The sequence below is a fragment of the Pantherophis guttatus genome, chromosome 1 (assembly GCF_059756535.1).
Source record: "Pantherophis guttatus breed Tessera chromosome 1, ASM5975653v1, whole genome shotgun sequence".
Classification (NCBI taxonomy): Eukaryota; Metazoa; Chordata; class Lepidosauria; order Squamata; family Colubridae; genus Pantherophis; species Pantherophis guttatus.
The window spans coordinates 24,744,694-24,751,727 of record NC_142063.1 but is presented as its reverse complement, the minus strand read 5'-3'; positions in this window follow the sequence as shown (position 1 = coordinate 24,751,727).

Here is a 7,034-nt window from a genome sequence, read left to right as displayed (position 1 = left end):
TACAACATAAGAAAATCATACCTCACTTGCTAGAATTTCTCAGACTGTCACTTCCAAACTGTAAGAACAGTTTGACAACAGAACTAGATAACCAGAGAGGAAGTAACTTCCTTTCGGTAGATGTTTTCAGAGATATGTTTAATTTGGATTCCGGCACTAAGCAGGGAGTTGGGCTCAGTAGGCAGATGGCTTCTTCCAGTTCTATGATTTCATGAATTTCTAAAATAAATTGTATTTCATTCAATAATGAAGAATGTTCAGTGAATCAATCAAATAAACATAGAAGTTGTTTTCAGCAAAGCATTAATAAAAATGGTTGCCCATCATCTTGAAATTTATATGACACATGTAAGAAGATCTATAAAATAGAGCCAGCCAAAGAGAAAGAATTTTGAGCAGTTTAGAATTTCATACTTGTTGAACCAATTCAAACCATTACACTTTTCAGCTATCTCACTTATGCTGTGCTTGTGATTAGAAGATTCTTAGCCTGATAGAAAAGGAAGATGTTGCACTGCTTAGGTAATTCTTGTTCTGCCCTGATTTAATTCCAAGGGAAGATCTCTTTCAAGTCAGATATGCCCCTGGTGACTTTATAGACTTATGGAATACAAAATAACAGAGTTGGAAGGGACTTGGAGGTCTTCTAGTCCAACCCCCTGCTTAAGCATAAGACTATTCCAGCCAAGTCTCTTCTTAAAAGCCTCCTGTGACGAAGCAGCACCCACAGCTTCTGAAGATGAGCCATTCCACAAGTTAATTGCTCCCCTTTGGGATGAGATTTTGAAGTATTTCTAACAGGACTACCAGATTCTGCAATAGCTTTGTTCCCTATGCCATCCGTCTGATAAACTTGCAAGATTTATTTTTCTTGCCATGTCCATGTACGCATCTGAACTAGACTGTGTTGTTTTTCTGTGTCATATAATATATGTGGGTATATGTATATTTATTTATTTATTTATTTATATTTTTGTCATGTTTATGTAATGTATATTGGATGTGGTGACCCTTTGAGAGATGTATGCAACAACATTTCATTTTAATGTACGCCGATTAGTGTACATTTAAAGCAGGGGTGTCAAATGGATGCTTCACACACAGGCCACACTCACCCCAGCTCCACAAAGGGGAAAAATGTCACGAAACATCATGTGACTGCAACAGTCACAGCAAGTTTGACACCCGTGATTTAAAGTGACAATAAAGTTAGTCTAAGTCTAATTGTTCTCACTGTTAGGAAATTTCTCTTTAGTTCTAGGTTGCATCTCTCCTTGATTAGCTTCCATCCATTTTTTATTGTCTTGCCTTTTGGTGGTTGGAAAATAGGTTGACCCACTCTTCTTTGTAGCAGCCCCTCAAATATTGACACACTGCTATCATGACACCCCTAGTCCTTCTTTTGTCCATGAGGGTTTTTTTGGCAACATATAGAAATGGTTTGCCACTAGTTTTGTTCATGCAGAGGGCAGAAGAAATGGCCTTCAAGGACAGGAGGAAGAAGGGATGGTCAGATAAGAATGCTTTGAGCCTGGACCAAGAAAATAATGTGAGAAAACATCTCAGACAAGGTCATATTTAGTTCATGTGAAGTTTAAGAAAGGAGAAAGCAAATGTAGACTTGCAAGATTTTATTACTATAGTTGTTACAATAAAATTACTGATTTATATGCAGAGGTGGAATTCAGCCGGTTCGGACCAGTTTGGCAAACCAGTAGCTCCAATGATCATCTGACCCCGCCCACCTGCCCCACCCTATCCTGTCCTTTATTTCTTGCTTTCTAGCTCATCTCAATCACGCGGCACAGCTGATTCCCCCCCTCTTGCTGTTCTACTTACCTTTGCTAACTTGGAAAGTAAGCAACTGAGCTTCTAAATGCTCCATTTCAGTGCGAAGCGCACACTCACTAAACTGGTTGTTAAACCAGCAGCATTCCACCACTGTTTGTATGTCATTGGTTTCTTAGGCTGGTCTACCTTGTTGGGTTGACATTTCAGGGTTTTTTTTTTCCCCCTGTTTCACAATTTATCTTATTGCCTGGCATTTTCTGTTGGTCTTCCATCCTGAATAGTTACAAACACAGCCCTGTTTAGCTTTTCAAGTCCAATAAGATCACCCTTATGCTGTCACTTGATTCCTCCTAGCTCATGGCTGGGCAGCATATTCAAACTATTTTTAATGTTACTATTTGGTATTCCTTTACTTCCTTTCTTTCCACCAACATAATAAATAAACTGCCAGCTCAGACCAACAAATCACAAAACTCACAATGACAGGCAGCAAAGGAAAAGGGGGAAATGTATTCTCTTTCATTAACTTTTTAAAGCTTACTGATTTTGTAGAATTGTTGCAGCAAATTGTAAATGATGTATGAAGTTAAAAATTCATGCCCCCCTACTGCATAAAAAGAATAAAAACACAGCTTTGTAATCAGGATGGCCTTGTTTGTGGGGAATGTCTTATCATCAGAAGCACTCTAGATCTAAGTAGAATATTTGGCTTGAACCGAAGGAGACTCTGCTGCTTTTTTTGAACAGCAGTGGAGCATTTCTCATTAAAAGAAGCATAACTGAAATACCTGCACATCTTCACATGTATTTTGGTCAGTAAAGGAAGCACCACCAGCTTCCAAATGGCTCTGAACAACAACTCCCAACTGCTGCAGTCTATTGGTGTGAAGAACGCATTGATACCGAGAGCCAGTTTGATGTAATGGTTAAAAACTAGAAGATCATAGATTCCAGTTCTGCCTTAGGCAGAACGCTGGCTAAGTGACCTTGGGCCAGTGACACCCTTTCAGCCTTAGGAAGATGGTAATGGCAAACCATTTCCAAAATTTGCCAAGAACACTGCAGGGACTAGTCCAGGCAGCACCAGACTTGAAAGTATCTTTACGCAGACACACATTTCTATTGCCCTCCTCTTGGCCAGATTCTATCATATCTCAAGACCTAAAGTGGACACCTAACATCAAAAATGTCATCAAAAAAGCACAACAAAGAATGTTCTTTCTGCACCAACTCAGGAAGCTCAAACTGCCCGAGGAGTTGCTGATACAGTTTTACAGAGGAATTATTGAGCCTGTCATCTGCACCTCTTTAACTGGTTCTGCAACCCTACAAGACAGACACAGACTTCAAAGGATAATTAGAACTGCAGAAAAAACAATTACTACCAATCAATCTGCCTTCCATTGAGGACCTGTGTACTGCAAGAGTCAAAAAGAGGGCTTTGAAAATATTAACGGACCCTTCGCATCCTGGACATAAATTGTTTCAACTCCTACCCTCAAAACCCTCCTCCCAGGGGGAGGGCCTTCTCTGTGGGGGCTCCAACCCTTTGGAATGAATTGCTCCCAGAGATACGGAATATCCCTGATCTCCGTGCTTTCCGCCGTGCCCTCAAGACCCTGATGTTCCAACAGGCGGGGCTAAACATACAAACATGTGAATGATTTTTTAAATGTTATCTAATTCTGGGTTTTATTTAATTGACCAAACTAAGTAATAATTTTAATTAGCAATTTTATGATGTTTGTGTGTCTATATTTTTCTTGACTGTACACTGCCTTGAGTCCTATGGGAGAAAGGCGGTATAGAAATATAATAAATAAATAAATAAATAAATAAATAAATGATGCTCTTCTCTTCTCTTCTCTTCTCTTCTCTTCTCTTCTCTTCTCTTCTCTTCTCTTCTCTCCTCTCCTCTCCTCTCCTCTCCTCTCCTCTCCTCTCCTCTCCTCTCCTCTCCTATTCTATTCAGGATTCCAAGGAGGAATAGTATAGTTGAAAAGTCTTATTTCTAATATTAGTAAGTCAAAGCCAGACATGCTAAATTTTGATCAGGCTCCAGAAGAAGAAGATGAATGAATAGATCCAGTCAGCACATGGACAGAAAAACATCAGGCAAGCTCTATCAGGCAATCAAAATTCAAGGCAGAAGAGTAGCTAGTAACACACATTCACAAATGATAGTTGTTGTTTCCAACCATATTTTATACAAGAGACTGTACCTACCCTACCTCAAGAACAGTATCCCCCAAAGATTCACACATCTCCCACTCTACAAAGGTTTCATAAGTCTTTGAAAATATGGCTTTGCTTCCAGAGTTGGAGTTTTTTCTGTACACGTTCTTTTCTTTTTTTAACTGTCTTTTTCATCATATAAGCTACCTGGAGTCATATGGAAGACAGGTGGTCTTCCAAATCTAATTAATTAACACTGTGTATGTGCCTTCAGATCAACTTGACTTTTGGCAGCTGCCTGGACAAGTCCCTGCAGATTAACTAAACTACTCTTATTCAGCTGGTGCCTATCAAGTCTGATTTAGATGAATGGTATGCTAAATAACTGTTTCTCAAACTTAACAGCTTTTGGATGCGTGGACTTCATCTCCCAGAATTCTCAGGAATTCTGGGAGTTGAAATCCGTACATCCTTAGGTTGTCCGGTTTGAGAAACACTGATATAAAATTTTTGAGCTACTCCCGAGTTCATTTGACTCCCAAGGGCTTGCTTATGTAATGGTGTACTTTGTGCTTATTTGCATTTGATCCAGGAATGTCAACATTCACACTAGCTTGGTTGGGGGGGGGGAGGCTGTCTGTCGTGGGTAGTCTATAATAGGATCTTGGTTTCTGAGAACTGATTCTGACCTATGTTGAGGCCTGATATATATCTAATAAGATAACCTTTATTGTCATTTTTTACTGTGAGCGCACTGGCACATATTAAAAATGAAATTCTGTTACCTGCTGTTGATAACACTCTTTTTCTCAAAGCTGTAATGTAAGTGCTAAAACTAACCCATGCTTAAGTCTGAGGTAAATAGAATCTCTGTCTCTCTCTCTCTCCCCCTCCCACCTCCCTCTCTCTTTTTCTCCCTACTTATCTGTGCATCTATTTCCTCTCTCTTTCACACACACACACACACACACCTTGTTGGCAAGGCCCAATAGAGACTTCATTTCCTTAGAGTCCTGCAAAAAAATCAGGAGGAACAACAGCTGATGACCTCTTTCTATCGGTCCACAATAGAAAGCGTCCTCACATACTGCATTACAGTATGGTACGCTGGTTTAACTGCTGCAGACAGGAAGGCACTACAGAGAGTGATCAATTCGGCACAAGAAACCATTGGTTGCCCTCTAACACCACTGGATGACATCTCCAGGCCTCGCTGCTTTAGCAGACTAAGAAAGATACTCAGAGATGATTCACACCCTGGTCAGTGTCTCTTCGCACTTCTACCACCGGGCAGAAGACATCGAAGCATAGCCAGCCGAATGAATAGGTTTAAAAATAGTTTCTATCCTTGGGCTGTCAGACTCTTAAACACAACCACAATCACTCTACGCACACACAGAAACGTATGACTAGTTTTTTCTTTTTCTTTCTTTTTCTCCACCCCTCTAATTACTTGCATAGGGATTATTCTTTATACTATTTATGTTGTTTGTATTTTTTTATCATAGATTGCACCAGTGAGGCTAAAACCAATTTCATTGTATACATGATGTACAACGACAATAAAGGCTATACCATCTAATATCTATCTATCATCTGTCTGTCTGTCTGTCTGTCTGTCTATTGTCTGTCTGTCTATTGTCTGTCTGTTTGTCTGTCTGTCTATCCATCTATCTATCTATCTATCTATCTATCTATCTATCTATCTATCTATCTATCTACAATAAGGTATCAACAGTACTTTTGTGGAGGTTCTCCCATTACTTGTCCTACATATCACAATTCCTGACATGGATTCCTGAGTGACACAAAGAATAACCTGCTAAAACAAATACTAATACAACCCCCCCCCACCAAAATATATATTTAATTCATCACTCAATGCATTAAATGATTAACAAGTTTTAAAAATGCCTGAGAACAAGATCTCAGTAGAAGATATTTAACATTTATTTAAAGAGGTTGATGTTGAATTAAGTGTTTCTTAATTTACAGTTCTTTGGGGATGGGAGGAAATTCTAAAAGGTTTCAGATGGAGGATTTATTATGGACTCATTCAGGCAGTGAAGTAGTTTTGAGCTTATTTGCAGAGCTGGATTTTCCAGTCCTAAAATCAGTGAAACATGGTCATGTCTTCCTCTTATCACACACATACAGTACTTTCACACCTAAATAAAGAAATCATAGGCAATTATAACTTTCAGATGGTGAAGCTTAGGTGGGACCATGGAGAGAGAAAGAAAGAAAGAAAGAAAGAAAGAAAGAAAGAAAGAAAGAAAGAAAGAAAGAAAGAAAGAAAGAAAGAAAATTCAATTTTGTTCACTCTGATCCTGAATAAATGGGAAATTTAGCACTTTAATGCTAAGATGACTACCTTGTTCAATTAAAAGATGGCTTATTAGCCAAAAACATCAGGGGCAGGTGACTCCTCTACTCCACAGTAGAGTTTCTAAAGTCAGATTACTTATTTCCAGTCCAGAATGTCCTATTAAGATTGCTCCCCTTTTCTGGTGCTGAATGGAAAAGAGGAAATATGTTGATGGTAGCAGAAGAAAGCAGAAGCAAGTAGGAGAGAAGGTGTAAGGGGATTGTCACATTATCAGAGGTGATGAAGAAACAGAATTAATAAAGGAGAATAGCTGTAGCCCAGGGTTGAAATGGAGGGTCCTTGGTGCTCTCTAAGCTTGATTGTTTTCTTGCAGATGTTTCATTACCAAATGAATCAGTGTACTAGTTTGGGTTGTCAGAATATTCATGACTGGGAAAGACATGGTAACAAGGTCAGCCAATGAATAGGCATAGCAACTAAGTCAGTCAATTGGGAGCTGAGACAGACTGGAGCCAAGGTGTGTCTCAGTCTGCAGCTTCTGAGTCTGTTCAGAGAAACAAAACTGAAACCAGAGTGTGAACTTGTCTGCTGGTCTGTCTGCCGAAATGAAACTGGAAACCGCTCTCTCTACTTGTTACCACATTGAAAGAACTCAACTATTGGTATTGTAAATACTTTATGTGTTATTATGTATATAAAGAAGTTTCTTATTTAAATGAATCCTGTGAATCAGTTTATC